At 41.2% G+C, this 15,850-nt stretch overlaps 1 long non-coding RNA gene across 1 annotated transcript in view; it reads left to right on the forward strand.

Moving 5' to 3' along the window:
- LOC139767227 (uncharacterized) overlaps positions 1–9,763 on the forward strand; it is a 191,158-nt gene extending 181,395 nt beyond the window's left edge. Inside the window, exon 2 of the long non-coding RNA XR_011717015.1 lies at positions 4,505–9,763. This is a non-coding gene — a long non-coding RNA (uncharacterized lncRNA). The remainder of the gene's footprint in view (positions 1–4,504) is intronic.
- Positions 9,764–15,850: the final 6,087 nt, after the last annotated feature.

The following is a 15,850-nucleotide window of genomic DNA, read 5'->3' on the forward strand; positions in this document are numbered from 1 at the left end:
AGAGATGCTCTGTGGAAGTTATTAAGAATATATGGTGTGGGGGGCAAGTTGTTAGAAGCAATGAAAAGTTTGTATTGAGGATGTAAGGCTTGTGTACGTGTAGGAAGAGAGGAATGTGATTGGTTCTCAGTGAATGTTGGTTTGTGGCAGGGGTGTGTGATGTCTCCATGGTTGTTTAATTTGTTTATGGATGGGGTTGTTAGGGAGGAGAATGTAAGGGTTTTGGAAAGAGGGGCAAGTAAGCAGTCTGTTGGGGATGAGAGAGCTTGGGAAGTGAGTCAGCTGTTGTTCGCTGATGATACAGCACTGGTGGTTGATTCGTGTGAGAAACTGCAGAAGCTGGTGACTGAGTTTGGTAGAGTGTGTGAAAGAAGAAAGCTGAGAGTAAATGTGAATAAGAGCAAGGTTATTAGGTACAGTAGGGTTGAGGGACAAGTCAATTGGGAGGTAAGTTTGAATGGAGAAAAACTGGAGGAAGTGAAGTGTTTTAGATATCTGGGAGTGGATTTGGCAGCAGATAGAACCATGGAAGCGCAAGTGAATCATAGGGTGGGGGAGGGAGCGAAAGTTCTGGAAGTGTTGAAGATTGTATGGAAGTCAAGATCATTATCTCGGAAAGCAAAAATGGGTATGTTTGAAGGAATAGTGGTTCCAACAATGTTGTATGGTTGCGAGGCGTGGGCTATGGATAGAGTTGTGCGGAGGAGGGTGGATGTGCTGGAAATGAGATGTTTGAGGACAATATGTGGTGTGAGGTTGTTTGATCGAATAAGTAATGATAGAGTAAAAGAGATGTGTGGTAATTAAAAGAGTGTGGTTGAGAGAGCAGAAGAGGGTGTTCTGAAATGGTTTGGTCACATGGAGATAATGAGTGAGGAAAGATTGACCAAGAGGATATATGTGTCAGAGGTGGAGAGAACGAGAAGTGGGAGACCAAATTGGAGGTGGAAAGATGGAGTGAAAAAGATTTTGAGTGATCGGGGCCAGAACATGCAGGAGGGTGAAAGGCGTGCAAGGAATAGAGTGTGGAATGATGTGGTATACCGGGGTCGACATGCTGTCAATGGATTGAACCAGGGCATGTGAAGCATCTGAGGTAAACCATGTAAAGGTCTGTGGGGCATGGATGTGGATAGGAAATTGTGGTTTTGGTGCGTCACACATGACAGATAGAGACTGAGTGTGAATGAATGTGGCCTTTTTTTGTCTGTTTTCCTGGCACTACCTCGCTGACACAGTGGGTGGTGATGCTGTCTCCTGTGGGGTGGAGTGGCACCGGAATGGATGAAGGCAATGGAGAATGAATATGTACTTGTGTATATATGGCATAGCGCCATTGTGCAAAGGCAAAGGGGATAAAAGTGAGTGCTCAAATTACAGAGGTATAAGTTTGTTGAGTATTCCTGGGAAATTATATGGGAGGGTATTGATTGAGAGGGTGAAGGCATGTACAGAGCATCAGATTGGGGAAGTGCAGAGTGGTTTCAGAAGTGGTAGAGGTTGTGTGGGTCAGGTGTTTGCTTTGAAGAATGTATGTGAGAAATACTTAGAAAAGCAAATGGATTTGTATGTAGCATTTATGGATCTGGAGAAGGCATAGGATAGAGTTGATAGAGATGCTCTGTGGAAGGTATTAAGAATATATGGTGTGGGGGGCAAGTTGTTAGAAGCAATGAAAAGTTTGTATTGAGGATGTAAGGCTTGTGTACGTGTAGGAAGAGAGGAAAGTGATTGGTTCTCAGTGAATGTTGGTTTGTGGCAGGGGTGTGTGATGTCTCCATGGTTGTTTAATTTGTTTATGGATGGGGTTGTTAGGGAGGTGAATGTAAGAGTTTTGGAAAGAGGGGCAAGTAAGCAGTCTGTTGGGGATGATAGAGCTTGGGAAGTGAGTCAGCTGTTGTTCGCTGATGATACAGCACTGGTGGTTGATTTGTGCGAGAAACTGCAGAAGTTGGTGACTGAGTTTGGTAGAGTGTGTGAAAGAAGAAAGCTGAGAGTAAATGTGAATAAGAGCAAGGTTATTAGGTACAGTAGGGTTGAGGGACAAGTCAATTGGGAGGTAAGTTTGAATGGAGAAAAACTGGAGGAAGTGAAGTGTTTTAGATATCTGGGAGTGGATTTGGCAGCAGATAGAACCATGGAAGCGGAAGTGAATCATAGGGTGGGGGAGGGAGTGAAAGTTCTGGAAGTGTTGAAGAATGTATGGAAGTCAAGATCATTATCTCGGAAAGCAAAAATGGGTATGTTTGAAGGAATAGTGGTTCCAACAATGTTATATGGTTGCGAGGCGTGGGCTATGGATAGAGTTGTGCGGAGGAGGGTGGATGTGCTGGAAATGAGATGTTTGAGGACAATATGTGGTGTGAGGTCGTTTGATCGAATAAGTGATAATAGGGTTAAAGAGATGTGTGGTAATTAAAAGAGTGTGGTTGAGAGAGCAGAAGAGGGTGTTCTGAAATGGTTTGGTCACATGGAGATAATGAGTGAGGAAAGATTGACCAAGAGGATATATGTGTCAGAGGTGGAGAGAACGAGAAGTGGGAGACCAAATTGGAGGTGGAAAGATGGAGTGAAAAAGATTTTGAGTGATCGGGGCCAGAACATGCAGGAGGGTGAAAGGCGTGCAAGGAGTAGAGTGTGGAATGATGTGGTATACCGGGGTCGACATGCTGTCAATGGATTGAACCAGGGCATGTGAAGCATCTGAGGTATACCATGGAAAGTTCTGTGGGGCCTGGATATGGAAAGGTAGCTGAGGTTTCGGTGCATTATTACATGAGAGCTAGAGACTAAGTGTGAACGAATGTGGCCTTTGTTGTCTTTTCCTAGTGCTACCTCACACACGAGGGGGGAGGGGGTTTTTATTTCATGTGTGGCGGGGTGATGATGGGAATGAATGGGGGCAGACAGTATGAATTATGTACATGTGTATATATGTATATGTCTGTGTGTGTATATATGTATGTCTGTGTGTGTATATATATGTATACGTTGAGATGTATAGGTATGTATATTTGCGTGTGTGGACGTGTATGTATATACGTGTGTATGTGGGTGGGTTGGGCCATTCTTTCATCTGTTTCCTTGCACTGCTTCGCTAACGCGGGAGACAGTGACAAAGCAAAATGAATATAAATAAGATATATATATATATATATATATATATATATATATATATATATATATATATATATATATATATATATATATATATATATATATATATTTATATATATATATATATATATATATATATATATATATATATATATATATATATATATATACATATATATATATATATATATATATATGTATATATATATATATATATATATATATATATATATATATATATATATATATATATATGTATATATATATAGGTAGTATGTTTGAGGAAAGGAACCTGGATGTTTTGGCTCTGAGTGAAATGAAGCTCAAGGGTAAAGGGGAAGAGTGGTTTGGGAATGTTTTGGGAGTAAAGTCAGGGGTTGGTGTGAGAGGACAAGAGCAAGGGAAGGAGTAGCACTACTCCTGAAACAGGAGTGGTGGAAGTATGTGAGAGAGTTTTAGAAAGTAAACTTTAGATTGGTATGGGTAAAATTAAAAGTGGATGGAGAGAGATGGGTGATTATTGGTGCCTATGCACCTGGTCATGAGAAGAAAGATCATCAGAGGCAAGTGTTTTGGGAGCAGCTGAGTGAGTGTGTTAGTAGTTTTGATGCACTAGACCAGGTTATAGTGATGGGTGATTTGAATGCAAAAGTGAATAATGAGGCAGGTGATGGAATAATTGGTGTACATGGGGTGTTCAGTGTTGTAAATGGAAATGGTGAAGAGCTTGTTGATTTGTGTGCTGAAAAAGGACTGGTGATTGGGAATACGTGGTTTAAAAAGAGAGATGTACATACGTATACATATGTAAGTAGTAGAGATGGCCAGAGAGCATTATTGGATTACGTGTTAATTGATAGGTGCGTTAAAGAGAGACTTTTGGATATTAATGTGCTGAGAGGTGCAACTGGAGGGTTGTCTGATCATTATCTTGTGGAGGTGAAGGTTTGTAGAGGTTTTCAGAAAAGGAGAGATAATGTTGGGATGAAGACAGTGGTGAGAGTGAGCTTGGGAAGGAGACTTGTGTGAGGAAGTACCAGGCGAGACTCTGTGCAGAATGGAAAAAGGTGAGAGCAAAGGACGTAAGTGGAGTGGGGGAGGAAGAGGATTTATTTAGGTAAGCGGTGATGGCTTGTGCAAAAGATGCTTGTGGCAGATTAGAAAGGGTAGTGAGTGGTGGGATGAAGAAGTAAGATTATTAGTGAAAGAAGAGAGAGGCATTTGGATGATTTTTGCAGAGAAATAGTGCAAATGACTGGGATATGTATAAAAGAAAGAGGCAGGAGGTCAAGAGAAAGGTGCAGGAGATGAAAAAGAAGGCAAATGAGAGTTGGGGTGAGAGAGTATCATTAAATTTTAGGGAGAATAAAAAGATGTTTGGAAGGAGGTAAATAAAGTGCGTAAGACAAGAGAACAAATGGGAACATCAGTGAAGGGGGTATTGGGAGGTAATAACATGTAGTGGTGATGTGAGAAGAAGATAGAGTGAGTATTTTGAAAGTTTGTTGAATGTGTTAGATGATTGTGGCAGATATAGGGTGTTTTGGTCGAGGTGGTGTGCGAAGTAAGAGGGTTAGGGAGAATGATTTGGTGAACAGAGAACAGGTAGTAAAAGCTTTGTGGAAGATGAAAGCCGGCAAGGCAGCAGGTTTGGATGGTATTGCAGTGGAATTTATTAAAAAAGGGGGTGACTGTGTTATTGACTGGTTGATAAGGATATCTGATGTATGTATGACACATGGTGAGGTGCCTGAGGATTGGCAGAATGCATGCATAGTGCAAAGGGGATAAAGGCGAGTGTTCAAATTACAGAGGTATAAGTTTGTTGAGTATTCCTGGTAAATTATATGGGAGGGTATTGATTGAGAGGGTGAAAGCATGTACAGAGCATCATATTGGGGAAGAGCAGTGTGGTTTTAAAAGTGGTAGAGGATGTGTGGATCAGGTGTTTGCTTTGAAGAATGTATGTTGAAAAATACTTAGAAAAGCAAATGGATTTGTATGTGGAATTTATGGATCTAGAGAAGGCATATGATAGAGTTGATAGAGATGCTTTGTGGAAGGTATTGATATATGGTGTGGGAGGCATGTTGCTAGAAGCAGTGAAAAGTTTTTGTCGAGGATGCAAGGTGTATGTACAAGTAGGAAGAGAGGAAAGTGATTGGTTCTCAGTGAATGTTGGTTTGTGGCAGAGGTGCATGATGTCTCCATGGTTGTTTAATTTGTTTATGGATGGGGTTGTTAGGGAGGTGAATACAAGAGTTTTGGAGAGAGGGGCAAGTATGCAGTCTGTTGTGGATGAGAGGGCTGATTCGGGTGAGAAACTGCAGAAGCTGGTGACTGAGTTTGATTAAAGTGTGTTAAAGAAGAAAGTTGAGGTTAATGCGAATAAGAGCAAGGTTATTAGGTACAGTAGGGTTGAGGGACAAGTCAATTGTGAGGTAAGTTTGAATGGAGAAAAACTGGAGAAAGTGAAGTGCTTTAGATATCTGGTAGTGGATTTGGCAGCAGATGGAACCATGGAAGCGGAAGTGAGTCACAGGGTGGGGAAGGGGGTGAAAGTTCTAGTAGCGTTGAAAAATGTGTGGAAGGCGAGAACGTTATCTGGAAAAGCAAATATGGTTATGTTTGAAAGAATAGTGGTTCCAACAATGTTATATGGTTGTGAGGTGTGGGCTATACAGAGAGTTGTGCGGAGGAGGGTGGATGCATTGGAAATGAGATGTTTGAGGACAAAAGTGGTGTGAGTAGGTTTGATCGAGTAAGTGATGAAAGGGCAAGAAAGATGTGTGGTAATAAAGAGAGTGTGGTTGAGAGAGCAGAAGGGGGTGTTTTGAAATGGTTTGGTCAAATGGAGAGAATGAGTGAGGAAAGATTGACAAAGAGGATATATGTGTCAGAGGTGGAGGGAACAAGGAAAAGTGGGAGACCAAATTGGAGGTGGAAGGATGGAGTGAAAAAGATTTTGAGTGATTGGGGCCTAAACATGCAGGAGGGTGAAAGGCGTTCAAGGAACAGAGTGAATTGGAACAACGTGGTATACAGGAGTTGACGTGCTGTCAATGGATGGAACCAGGGCATGGGAAGCGTCTGGGATAAATCATGGAAAGTTTTGTGGGGCCTGGATGTGGAAAGGGAGGTGTTGTTTCGGTGCATTATACATGACAGCTAGAGACTGAGTGTGAACGAATGTGGCCTTTGCTGTCTTTTCCTAGTGCTCCCTCGTGTGCATGCAGGGGGAGGGGGTTGTCATTTCTTGTGGGGAGGGGTGGCAATAGGAATGAATAAAGGCAGCAAGTATGAATTATGTACATTTGTATATATGTATATGTCTGTGTATGTATACATATATATACCTTGAAATGTATAGGTGTCTATATGTGCGTGTGTGGATGTGTTTGGATATACATGTGTATGTGGGTTGGTTGGGCCATTCTTTCATCTGTTTCCTTGTGCTACCTCGCTAATGCGGGAGACAGCGACAAAGTATGATGAATTATAAATATATATGTGTGTGTGTGTGTGTGTTTGTATGTGGGTAGATGGGCCATTCTTCATCTGTTTCCTGGTGCTACCTCGCTAACGTGGGAAACGGCGATCAAATAATAATAATGTATGTTTTATATTTTATATATAAATTTTATATATAAATGTGAATAAGAGCAAGGTTATTAGGTACAGTAGGGTTGAGGGTCAAGTCAATTGGGAGGTGAATTTGAATGGAGAAAAACTGGAGGAAGTGAAGTGTTTTAGATATCTGGGAGTGGATCTGGCAGCGGATGGAAACATGGAAGCGGAAGTGGATCATAGGGTGGGGGAGGGGGCGAAAATTCTGGGAGCCTTGAAGAATGTGTGGAAGTCGAGAACATTATCTCGGAAAGCAAAAATGGGTATGTTTGAAGGAATAGTGGTTCCAACAATGTTGTATGGTTGCGAGGCGTGGACTATGGATAGAGTTGTGCGCAGGAGGATGGATGTGCTGGAAATGAGATGTTTGAGGACAATGTGTGGTGTGAGGTGGTTTGATCGAGTAAGTAACGTAAGGGTAAGAGAGATGTGTGGAAATAAAAAGAGCGTGGTTGAGAGAGCAGAAGAGGGTGTTTTGAAATGGTTTGGTCACATGGAGAGAATGAGTGAGGAAAGATTGACCAAGAGGATATATGTGTCGGAGGTGGAGGGAACGAGGAGAAGAGGGAGACCAAATTGGAGGTGGAAAGATGGAGTGAAAAAGAATTTGTGTGATCGGGGCCTGAACATGCAGGAGGGTGAAAGGAGGGCAAGGAATAGAGTGAATTGGATCGATGTGGTATACCGGGGTTGACGTGCTGTCAGTGGATTGAATCAAGGCATGTGAAGCGTCTGGGGTAAACCATGGAAAGCTGTGTAGGTATGTATATTTGCGTGTGTGGACGTATGTATATACATGTGTATGGAGGTGGGTTTGGCCATTTCTTCCCGAGTTAGCGATGTAGCACTAGGAAACAGATGAAGAATGGCCCATCCACTCATATACACATATACATACATAAACTCCCCTACATGCACAAATGCACATATACATAGACATACATATACAAAGACATATACATGTATACACATGTACATATTCATACTTGCTTGTCTTTATCCATTCTGGCACTACCCCGCCCCACAGGAAACATTATGAACAATAAGAACACTCTCCGGATATGACAGTGAAGCATGCTTATAAAAATGGTATCTGTTAGAGGCTTGAGCAAGGGAGTTTGGTAGGCAAACAGGCAGCATTGACTGCAAATTAAAATGTTGGTGAACTTGTTGGTGAAAATGGATGTGTAGACTCTTGTTACTGTACCTTAGTCTTGAAGAATTTATCCAAACACTGTGATATTCATCAAACATTATTCTCATGGTTGTGGGAGATAAGCGAAGCACTCTCCCAATTTCCACTGTTTGTTTACCAGCATTTAAACAGTTCAAAACATTTAGTTTTGCTTAAAGGTCACGCTTGCCAAGTCTCCTGTCATCAGAGTTTGACAAATAAGCATTTGCATCTTTAAAGCCTTCAAAAATAGCCGTTCATAAAATGTCCATTAGTTGACAGCCATGCATATTGCTTCCATCCCTCACCCCCTCTGCTGCTAACAATTCTTTGCACTGAAAAAGAGCAGCCTGTATATAGTTATGACATCCATAGGAATTCCTGGCCTCTAGTTTGATCTGTAATGGTTGTTCATCACTGATTTATCAACAGGGCTCACTCTTGTCATTTACTAAGCCCTTGTTTACTTATATCCGAGTGATTATTGTCATAGATTATGATCAAATTTTTAAGGAAATTTTATTCTACTTAAGAGTAGCATAAGGAGACTTCAAAATGGTACAGCATGAGGTGCAACTTATGTGTTTACACTGCAATGCTAAGTAGTTTGTTTCATGTCCTATTGAAAGTCAGATTTGTAATTTCATGACTCTAGTGACTAAAAGCAAAACTCAGAAACTTATGAGTGCCTGTTTGTTCTTAGATTGATATAGGGCGTTAGAGCAAATTGCCATTAACTGGGGTCAACATTGTATGAGGCTACATGTATATGGATGTTAAAATACTGTCACATTTCCATTTAAAGTACAGCTCCTTAATTAACCCTTTCACCTCTTGAGAAGCATTTTCCATCCACTCCTGTATGATCCCCTTCTTTTTTCATCTTGTGTAAGACTATCCTTATCCTTTCAGAATGAGAAATAACAATGTTGAGGTAAATTTAGCAATATAAAGTCAGTGGATAAGTTAGTTGTGCCATCACTATTGTAGACTACAGTTACCTGGGTTAGAACAAGGCTTCATTTTGCTAAATTTTTTTCTGACATGTTGATGGAATGATTACTATTTTGCTTTTATTCAGTTTATGAGGGACATGTATAAGGAGATAAGCAGATGTGGAGGAATTTTAGCTGTGACATCAACATGTACTCAAACTGTGTAATACCTATTTCTCATACCTGGAGGGTAACCAGGCATGATACTAAATAGTTCAAGTTAGGCCAGATAAAAACACTAAATTGAATGAAGTATCAATCTATTACAGTCACATCTTGTACAAAAGATTTACGAATGTGCACTAAAGTGCATGAATGCCATTTCGGGGTTGTTTGGGGAATATAGCAAATGTAATTATCTGAAAACAAAAAATTAGCTTACGTTAATAGAAATAGGAAGTATAGGTTCATAGATTTTACACTAGATTTAGAATCCTGTCAAGCATTGTAGAGTGATACCTGAAAATGATAAAACCTGCTCTTCTTGAATCAGAAATAAGCACTGTCAGTGTAGTTATAAGATAAAGTATGTTTTGATGGTGATTTAAATATTGCATACTTTAACTGTTAGAGTAAAATGTATGTTCTTTGTGTGGGGAAGGAAGCCAGTTCCCTGACTTCCTTGAGGTAGACTATTGTAGATCATTCCTGAATGATATCACACTTCATGATTACTGATTTACCAAAACACGATGCAATGTGCATCCATAATGTTTTGCAGTGCATTATTAATCCTCATCAGATTCTAATGTTTATAACCAGCTTAGTGTTTGCTTTCTTATTGTGTATAACCAAGTGTAGAATTAAGTGCAGGGTAAAGCTATTCTTATAATAAAGTATATAAAAAGTTTATTTTTGTGTGCATTTCCATTAATAACTTGTTCAGGTGTATCCCAAATCAAAAAGATTAAAATTCTTTTCAATAAATTAACAAATATTTCTATACCTGAAAGAGCTTGAAGAATTTTTTCCAGATTTCCCTTTTGGTCAGACTACAATGCAGTTAAGATATTAATAGAAATAATGTTAGAAGCTTGAACAAGAAATAATTGGCGGAATGCGAAGATGGTGTGACCTTAGAGAAAGGGTGGATGGGATGGATTCCTAGGGAGTAGCTGTAGTATAGTGAAATAAAGGGGAGGCCTAATACTGAGTTGAAATTCAAAAAGAGAGTATGAGAGTATATTGTTGGAGGGGATCTAAGTACAATACACTGTCAGGAGTTCTCAAGATTGGGTGTGCATATATAACACACACTAAATGCCTGATCATCCATAACCTGGGCACCTTGAAGACCTGTTTGTGTCATGTCAAAGTTACAGGGGAGAAAAAGAAAAGATGTTATTCTAGAGTTACTAACATCATGTCCAAGTGGTGTGATTATTGGAGCACAATTTTTCTCCTCAGATCCAGAATACATCCCAAATCTGGCATAGATTAGGGTATGAGCAGGTGTATGAGCATACGCATGAGCAGATATGATCATATATTCAAACTTAAGAAGACAAGACAACATGAGGGTAAAAGACTAAGCAACATGAGGGTAAAACTCTCCCAGCTAAAACAGATAGTAATCACATGTTAATCCAACCCCATGAGGCTAGCTGATGAGATGTTCTTCATTGGGGCATCACTTACATCCCAGTAACTAGGTGGCCAATGGGAATCCAAACACCCCTGCTGACAGGCCTCTTTTAAAAAAAGCTTTATACACCAAGACACAAATAAACAAGTAGAAAGTCCTGATGACGAACAATTTTAGAGTGGAGAAAGGTGTCTACCACTAATATCACAAAGACCATAATATTTGCACATAGACAATAACTGCTCATATTTTTCTTAGTTTTGCTGGATAACTAATCTCTTCTTTGAAGTCAAAATATCACCACCTGGGGATAGGGGAGAAAGAATACTTCCCACACATTCCTCATGTCGTAGAAAGCGACTAAAGGGGACGGGAGCGGGGTTCTGGAAACCCTCCCCTCCTTGTATTTTAACTTTCTAAAAGGGGAAACAGAAGAAGGAGTCACGCGGGGAGTGCTCATCCTCCTCGAAGGCTCAGATTAGGGTGTCTAAATGTGTGTGGATGTAACCCAAGATGAGAAAAAAGGAGAGATAGGTAGTATGTTTGAGGAAAGGAACCTGGATGTTTTGGCTCTGAGTGAAACGAAGCTCAAAGGTAAAGGGGAAGAGTGGTCTGGGAATGTCTTGGGAGTAAAGTCAGGGGTTAGTGAGAGGACAAGAGCAAAGGAAGGAGTAGCACTACTCCTGAAACAGGAGTGGTTGGAGTACGTGATAGAGTGTAAGAAAGTAAACTCTGGATTGATATGGGTAAAACTGAAAGTTGATGGAGAGAGATGGGTGATTATTGGTGCATATGCACCTGGGCATGAGAAGAAAGATCATGAGAGGCAAGTATTTTGGGAGCAGCTGAGTGAGTGTGTTAGTAGTTTTGATGCACGAGACCGGGTTATAGTGATGGGTGATTTGAATGCAAAGGTGAGTAATGAGGCAGTTGAGGGAATAATTGGTGTACATGGGGTGTTCAGTGTTGTAGAAATGGTGAAGAGCTTGGAGATTTATGTGCTGAAAAAGGACTGATGATTGGGAATACCTGGTTTAAAAAGAGATATATACATAAGTATACGTATGTAAGTAGGAGAGATGGCCAGAGAGCGTTACTGGATTACATCTTAATTGATAGGCGTGCGAAAGAGAGACTTTTGGATGTTAATGTGCTGAGAGGTGCAACTGGAGGGATGTCTGATCATTATCTTGTGGAGACGAAGGTGAAGATTTGTAGAGGTTTTCAGAAAAGAAGAATGTTGGGGTGAAGAGAGTGGTGAGAATAAATGAGCTTGGGAAGGAGACTTGTGTGAGGAAGTATCAGGAGAGACTGAGTACAGAATGGAAAAAGGTGAGAACAAAGGACGTAAGGGGAGTGGGGGAGGAATAGAATGTATTTAGGGAAGCAGTGATGGCTTGTGCAAAAGATGCTTGTGGCATGAGAAGCGTGGGTGGTGGGTAGATTAGAAAGGGTAGTGAGTGGTGGGATGAAGAAGTAAGATTATTAGTGAAAGAGAAGAGAGAGGCATTTGGGCGATTTTTGCAGGGAAATGATGCAAATGACTGGGAGATGTATAAAAAAAAAGAGGCAGGAGGTCAAGAGAAAGGTGCAGGAGGTGAAAAAGAGGGCAAATGAGAGTTGGGGTGAGAGAGTATCATTAAATTTTAGGGAGGATAAAAAGATGTTTTGGAAAGAGATAAATAAAGTGCATAAGACAAGGGAACAAATGGGAACTTCAGTGAAGGGGGCTAATGGGGAGGTGATAGCAAGTATTGGCGATATGAGAAGGAGATGGAGTGAGTATTTTGAAGGTTTGTTAGATGTGTTTGATGATAGAGTGGTAGATATAGGGTGTTTTGGTCGAGGTGGTGTGCAAAGTGAGAGGGTTAGGGAGAATGATTTGGTAAGCCGGAAGATGAAAGCCGGCAAGGCAGCGGATTTGGATGGTATTGTAGTGGAATTTATTAGAAAAAGGGGGTGACTGTATTGTTGACTGGTTGGTAAGGTTATTTAATGTATGTGACTCATGGTGAGGTGCCTGAGGATTGGCGGAATGCTTGCATAGTACCATTGTACAAAGGCAGAGGGGTTAATAAAAGTGAGTGTTAAAATTACAGAGGTATAAGTTTGTTGTGTATTCCTGGGAAATTATATGGGAGGGTATTGATTGAGAGGGTGAAGGCATGTACAGAGCATCAGACTGGGGAAGAGCAGTGTGGTTTCAGAAGTGGTAGAGGATGTGTGGATCAGGTGTTTGCTTTGAAGAATGTATGTGAGAAATACTTAGAAAAGCAAATTGATTTGTATGTAGCATTTATGGATGTGGAGAAGGCGTATGATAGAGTTGATAGAGATGCTCTGTGGAAGGTATTAAGAATATAAGTTGTTAGAAGCATTGAAAAGTTTTTATCGAGGATGTAAGGCATGTGTACGTGTAGGAAGAGAGGAAAGTGGTTGGTTCTCAGTGAATGTAGGTTTGCGGCAGGGTGTGTGATGTTTCCATGGTTGTTTAATTTGTTTATGGACGGGGTTGGTAGGGAGGTGAATGCAGGAGTTTTGGAAAGAGGGGCAAGTATACAGTCTGTTGTGGATGAGAGAGCATGGGAAGTGACTCAGTTGTTGTTCACTGATGATACAGTGCTGGTCGCTGATTCGTGTGAGAACTGCAGAAGCTTGTGACTGAGTTTGGTAAAGTGTGTGAAAGGAGAAAGCTGAGAGTAAATGTGAATAAGAGCAAGGTTATTAGGTACAGTAGGGTTGAGTGACAAGTCAATTGGGAGGCAAGTTTGAATGGAGAAAACTGGAGGAAGTGAAGTGTTTTAGATATCTGGGAGTGGACTTGGCAGCGGATGGAACCATGGAAGCAGAAGTGACTCATAGGGTTGGGGAGGGGGCGAAAGTTTTGGGAGCGTTGAAAATTGTGTGGAAGTCGAGAACATTATCTCGGAAAGGAAAAATGGCTATGTTTGAAGGAATAGTGGTTCCAACAATGTTATATGGTTGCGAGGCGTGGGCTATAGATAGAGTTGTGCGGAGGGTGGATGTGATGGAAATGAGATGTTTGGAGACAATATGTGGTGTGAGGTGGTTTGATCGAGTAAGTAATAATAGGGTAAGAGAGATGTGTGGTAATAAAAAGAGTGTGGTTGAGAGAGCACAATAGGGTGTTTTAAAATGGTTTGGTCACATGGAGAGAATAAGTGATGAAAGATTGACCAAGAGGATATATGTGTCGGAGGTGGAGGGAACGAGAAGTGGGAAACCAAATTGGAGGCGGAAAGATGGAGTGGAAAAGATTTTGAATGATCGGGGCCTGAACATGCAGGAGGGTGAAAGGCGTGCAAGGAATAGAGTGAATTGGAACGATGTGGTATACCGGGGTCGACGTGTTGTCAATGGATTGAACCAGGGCGTGTGAAGCGTCTGAGGTAAACCATGGAAAGTTCTGTGGGGCCTGGATGTGGAAAGGGAGCTGTGGTTTCAGTGCACTATACATGACAGCTAGAGACTGAGTATGAACGAATGTTGCCTTTGTTGTCTTTTCCTAGGGCTACCTCGCTCACATTTGAGGGGAGGGTGTTGTTATTTCATGTGTGGCGGGATGGTAATGGGAATGAATAAGGGCAGACAGTATGAATTATGTGCGTGTGTGTGTATATATATATATATATATATATATATATATATATATATATATATATATTTTTTTTTTTTTTTTTTTGTTTTTGCTTTGTCGCTGTCTTTCGCGTTTGCGAGGTAGCGCAAGGAAACAGACGAAAGAAATGGCCCAACCCACCCCCATACACATGTATATACATACGTCCACACACGCAAATATACATACCTACACAGCTTTCCATGGTTTACCCCAGACGCTTCACATGCCCTGATTCAATCCACTGACAGCACGTCAAGCCCGGTATACCACATCGATCCAATTCACTCTATTCCTTGCCCTCCTTTCACCCTCCTGCATGTTCAGGCCCCGATCACACAAAATCTTTTTCACTCCATCTTTCCACCTCCAATTTGGTCTCCCACTTCTCCTCGTTCCCTCCACCTCCGACACATATATCCTCTTGGCCAATCTTTCCTCACTCATTCTCTCCATGTGACCAAACCATTTCAAAACACCCTCTTCTGCTCTCTCAACCACGCTCTTTTTATTTCCACACATCTCTCTTACCCTTACGTTACTTACTCGATCAAACCACCTCACACCACACATTGTCCTCAAACATCTCATTTCCAGCACATCCATCCTCCTGCGCACAACTCTATCCATAGCCCACGCCTCGCAACCATACAACATTGTTGGAACCACTATTCCTTCAAACATACCCATTTTTGTTTTCCGGGATAATGTTCTCGACTTCCACACATTCTTCAAGGCTCCCAGGATTTTCGCCCCCTCCCCCACCCTATGATCCACTTCCGCTTCCATGGTTCCATCCGCTGCCAGATCCACTCCCAGATATCTAAAACACTTTACTTCCTCCAGTTTTTCTCCATTCAAACTTACCTCCCAATTGACTTGACCCTCAACACTACTGTACCTAATAACCTTGCTCTTATTCACATTTACTCTTAACTTTCTTCTTCCACACACTTTACAAAACTCAGTCACCAGCTTCTGCAGTTTCTCACATGAATCACCCACAAGCGCTGTATCATCAGCGAACAACAACTGACTCACTTCCCAAGCTCTCTCATCCACAACAGACTTCATACTCGCCCCTCTTTCCAAAACTCTTGCATTCACCTCCCTAACAACCCCATCCATAAACAAATTAAACAACTATGGAGACATCACACACCCCTGCCGCAAACCTACATTCACTGAGAACCAATCACTTTCCTCTCTTCCTACACGTACACATGCCTTACACCCTCGATAAAAACTTTTCACTGCTTCTAACAACTTGCCTCCCACACCATATATTCTTAATACCTTCCACAGAGCGTCTCTATCAACTCTATCATATGCCTTCTCCAGATCCATAAATGCTACATACAAATCCATTTGCTTTTCTGAGTATTTCTCACATACATTCTTCAAAGCAAACACCTGATCCACACATCCTCTACCACTTCTGAAACCACACCGCTCTTCCCCAATCTGATGCGCTGTACATGCCTTCACCCACTCAATCAATACCCTCCCATATGATTTACCAGGAATACTCAACAAACTTATACCTCTGTAATTTGAGCACTCACTCTTATCCCCTTTGCCTTTGTACAATGGCACTATGCACGCATTCCGCCAATCCTCAGGCACCTCACCATGAGTCATACATACATTAAATAACCTTACCAGCTAGTCAATAATACAGTCACCCCCTTTTTTAATAAATTACACTGCAATAC

Source organism: Panulirus ornatus, chromosome 59 (genome assembly GCF_036320965.1).
Source record: "Panulirus ornatus isolate Po-2019 chromosome 59, ASM3632096v1, whole genome shotgun sequence".
Lineage (NCBI taxonomy): Eukaryota > Metazoa > Arthropoda > Malacostraca > Decapoda > Palinuridae > Panulirus > Panulirus ornatus.